Source organism: Vigna unguiculata, unplaced genomic scaffold, assembly GCF_037176805.1.
Source record: "Vigna unguiculata cultivar grain cowpea cultivar isolate G323 ecotype 2 unplaced genomic scaffold, ASM3717680v1 ptg000065l, whole genome shotgun sequence".
NCBI lineage: Eukaryota > Viridiplantae > Streptophyta > Magnoliopsida > Fabales > Fabaceae > Vigna > Vigna unguiculata.
This window is the reverse complement of record NW_028196712.1, coordinates 40,128-44,785: the sequence shown is the minus strand read 5'-3', so window position 1 is coordinate 44,785 and position 4,658 is coordinate 40,128. Positions and strand designations below refer to the sequence as shown.

Sequence of the window (4,658 nt, the reverse complement as noted above, 5' to 3'; positions counted from 1 at the left end):
GTTAGGATAGATCTAAACCTGCTCATTATACAAAAATATAGATATATATAGTACGACTTACCATGCCAACTATGAAACAACTTATTAGAAACACAAGACAGCCAATCCGAAACGTCACAAAATCCCCAGCTCTTCGGGGATGCCCTCAACGTCGAGGAACGTGTACCAGGGTGTATGTGCGACTCGTTCAGCTTAAATACTAAGAAAAAACAAATTAAAATTTTTCAGTATTGGTAATCAGTTAAGATAGTGTGAATGCAAAAACTACATTCACACTATCTTAACTTAATATATAATTCTTTTCTATATAATTATATAATTCTTTACATTCTTCTATCTTGTATAAAATTTATGGTTTCGATTGGTGCAAAACCAATAATACACATTTGCAATTTCATATGAGAAGGACTTTCCCATCGGTAACAAAAAAAAGTTACCCGTTAAGCGGAGAAAATACTATTTCAATTAAAAATAAAGTATGTCCTTAATGAATGTATTTTGATGGATTTTGTAAGAATGGAATAAGAGGGTCAGCTACCCAGCAAATTTTCATAATTAAATACCGTTACTATAGAATTAGATTTGGTTGTGAAAAAACCTACTTACTCAATATTGCATGGGTAGAGCCACAGAGTGTGAACTGTACAAGTTAACAATAACATTCATTAAATGAATCAAAAATGAAAATAAAAAGGCTCCGGTGTATAGAGAGGACCTGGTCATTTCTAAAAAAAATCATAGAAACGAAGGAACCCACCAATTCATTATAAAAATATGTGTCCTATTTCATTTACTATTTTTATTTTATTTGATATCTAGTATCTATACAATTTCTGATTTTGAGGTTAAATGTTTAATATAAAAAATCGTGGTTGGGGCGGTTATAGTAGCAAGAGCCGTTGGAATTTTTTTTTATACATCGGAAGAATCCATTTTTGTTATTAATAGACTAGGAAGAAAAAAAGAATAACTGAAAAATGAAAAAGTTATTCCTGAAAATATCATTTATTAAATGACCAGAATTAAACGAGGATATATAGCTCACAAACGGAGGACAAAAATTCGTTTATTCGTATCAAGTTTTCGCGGAGCTCATTCAAGACTTACCCGAACTATTACTCAACAGAAATTGAAAGCTTTAGTTTCGGCTCATCGGGATAGAGATAGGAAAAAAAGAGATTTTCGTGGTTTATGGATTAGTCGAATAAATGCAGTAATTCGCGAGAATCAAAAAGTATCTTATATTTATAATAATTTAATGAATAGTCTATACACCAAGCAATTGCTTCTTAATCGTAAAATAGTTGCACAAATTGCTATATTAAAAGAGAATTGTCTTTTTATGATTGCCGATAATATCATAAAAACTTAAAACCCCTTATTTACTGCAGGAAGGTATAGACTAGAAATTTGTTTATTTTGATAGCTTTATCATACGATAAAGCTATCAAAATAAACAACCATGCTTAAAAAATTATTCTTCGTTACCTATTATCTTTTTTATTCCAACAAAAAAATCAAATGGAATTATCCTAATTTTGAACAAAACATCAATCCATGTTTAATTCGAATCTAAATTCAAATTGGATTTCGAATTTTTAATTTCTATTTTTTTTTCTTAAAGGAGTAATTTTAGCAGTCGACTCGCTTTTTTCAAATTGTTTTTCGTTATTAAGAAAAGGTAACGAAGATAAAATACGAGCTTGTTTTATAGCAACAGTAATTAATCGTTGTTGTTTTAAGGTCAATCTATTTACACGTCTAGATAATATTTTTCCTTGTTCACTAATAAATCGACAAATTAAACCCATGTTTTTATAATCAATTCGGTCCCCCGATTGAATCGGGGGCAAACGTCTACGAAAAGATCGCTTGGATTTAATAAAGAGTCGCTTAGGTTTTTCCATAGTTTATTTATTCCTATTCCAAAAATAACATTGATTTAAATAAATATAATTATAATAAAGGATTTGTATTTTTTTTCTTCTTTAGCATATGTTGTTATATAACGACGGGGACATCATTTTCTCAATTCCAATCGACTAGGCGTATTGTGTCGATTCTTGTTAGTAATCTATCTAGAAATACCGCTTTATTCCTTATTTAGACTCTTTTTATCACAACCAGTACCTTCCAAAAGAACACTTACTCGGATATCTTTACCCTTGGACATGACCCTCCTTTGGGTTTTTAATTCACTTATAACTCTTTTCGGATTCGAATCTAAGAATCTAAGAAAAAGATGAAAACAACTAAGATAAGATAAAAAAGAAGAATTCGAAAAATTATGAAAGATTTCGTTCCAATTTAATTGAATCTAGTACAAAAAGAATACAAGGATCTGTAACTATATTTCGTTTCAAATTGCCAGTATTTTCGTTTTTTTAAAGTATTTTTTATGATATTGTTGCCCCAACCTATGGATTTCTGCTTTCACTTTCTTTTTCATAGGAATTGAATTAATAATTCAATTCCATTGAAGCCTGGACCAGATCCCGATCCCGAGTGTCACTCCGAATTTCAATGAGGCCAATTTAATCTTTCGTCTTTATCTTTCCTAAAAAAAAAAAAAAGAAGAGTAGGTTAATTACACATATTTAATATATAATTGGACCTTTCATCTTCTTCACCCCTTCCCGTGTCAATAACTAAAATTAAAAAAAGGGGAATATCAATGCATCTGGAAAAAAACGATTGATCTCTATCAATAGACCCGCCAAAGCCCCGAACCATAAAGTACTTACTACTGGTGCCACGGAAAGATATGTTTTTAGATCTCGCATTTCAAATCCTCCTTTCTTTTTATTATTTAAGTATTTTTTCTCTGTTGATATATATCAACAGAGAAAAATGTGGAAAACAAGACAAAGATTCTTTACAATAACACTATAAACAAATGGAAAAGGGATGTAGCGCAGCTTGGTAGCGCGTTTGTTTTGGGTACAAAATGTCACGGGTTCAAATCCTGTCATCCCTATCCCTAACAATTACTTATTCTATGATATTCCGTATTCTATAATATTCCATATTCTATGAGATGAGCAATAAACCGGGAACCTGTGAAGACGAATTCCAATTGAACATACATACTGAATATCTATATGCAAAATGGATTTGGATCATATAATTTTATGAAAACAAAACGCTCTTAGTTCAGTTCGGCAGAACGCGGGTCTCCAAAACCCGATGTCGTAGGTTCAAATCCTACAGAGCGTGATTCTAGTATTATTCGCCTGATAATTACACTGAAATAATTGAACATTCAAAAGAAAGTCTGAATTTTATCCTTGTCGATTAGGATTAAACTAAATAAATAGGGAATCACAAAAAAAGAGACATTAATGAATCAAAGATCCAACTGATCACCTCGTCGGTATTGTAAATATGCAGTTACAAATAATCCAGCCAAAGTAATAGGAATTAAACCTAACACGATTCCAAATAGAAAAACTTCAATCATTTTTATTTGTTCGAAAAGTAAAAAGAAAGGTAATATAATATCTAGCCTTAAACATAAATCTGTATTGATCATAAATCTCAACGATCGAGAATTGTAAATTGACATAGTAAGGAATTCTAGAATGTCTTATACCAAAATTTACTATTCCTCTCAAAATTACAAATCAAATAAGTCGTATTTTACTAAGACCAATAAATAGAGACGAGGTTATAATTAAAACCGATAGTAAAAAACCGAAATAACTAGTGATAGTGGGCATATAGAAACTAAATGAAATATGTTCGTTCTTTTTATACATATGTTTATAAAGCACTTCCCTAAATTTCCATTTTTGAGAGAAAAAAGAAGATAAAAAATCCTACTTGAAAGATACAATTCAAAATTGGCAATTCCTCAATAAATTCAATTATTAGAGACGAAAAAAAAAAAAAGAAATAGAGTAACATAATTTAGAAATAAATTCCTCATCTGTTACATCTACCCATCCTGTGATTTCAAATCAACATACTTCTTAATCAACTCAGGAATTAAGTAAACTGATCTAATGAAAATATTTAGTATTATTCTATAGATATCCAATAGAATTCTGTTTATATTGGAAAAAGAAAAGAAAAATTATGAATATTCAAACAAAGAATAATAACTCTGTTATTTCATTTTATTTCACTTTGAATTAATGTAGAAGAAAATAGAAAAAAAGATCTTCAACAACCACAAAAAATATATTTATTGATTTGGCAATAATTGAATTATTAAAATAGAAAATCTACTTTATGAATTATCTACTTTATTAATTATTAGAAACCCTTTTCTCATATTCCGATTTTAATGGATCTTTAGTTTCTAATCCAAAACTAATAATTTGAAATGTTAAGAACCTTCCTTTTATACTATTACTCTAAAAATTTAATATAAAAAAAATTTTTATATACCCAAACTTTGCAAAATTTTCTATCGGATTTTTGACTACATAGAGACAATCAATGAAAAAAGAAGAAAAAAATCTAGTACTAAAATTTTACACTGATTGTGAAATTTCATTGCTCTGTTAGAAGAAGGATAGCTATACTGATTCGGTATACTCAAAAGACACCGTTGGTACAAAATGGACGATCTAACAAGGATTCTATTTCAGTAAATTTCGCCTTACTGATCTCGTCTTTTATGGACTCGATCCCCCCCTTTTGACTGTACAAGA

General features: G+C 29.6%; 2 non-coding genes across 2 annotated transcripts; both read left to right on the top strand.

Annotated features, from left to right (window-relative positions):
- The first annotated feature begins 2,903 nt into the window (after nt 1–2,903).
- On the top strand, nt 2,904–2,977 carry TRNAP-UGG (transfer RNA proline (anticodon UGG)). Its single transcript has one exon. It is a non-coding gene; the product is annotated as a tRNA-Pro (tRNA).
- A 165-nt stretch (nt 2,978–3,142) lies between these two features.
- TRNAW-CCA (transfer RNA tryptophan (anticodon CCA)) lies at nt 3,143–3,216 on the top strand. The gene has a single exon. It is a non-coding gene; the product is annotated as a tRNA-Trp (tRNA).
- The last annotated feature ends 1,442 nt before the right edge of the window (nt 3,217–4,658 follow it).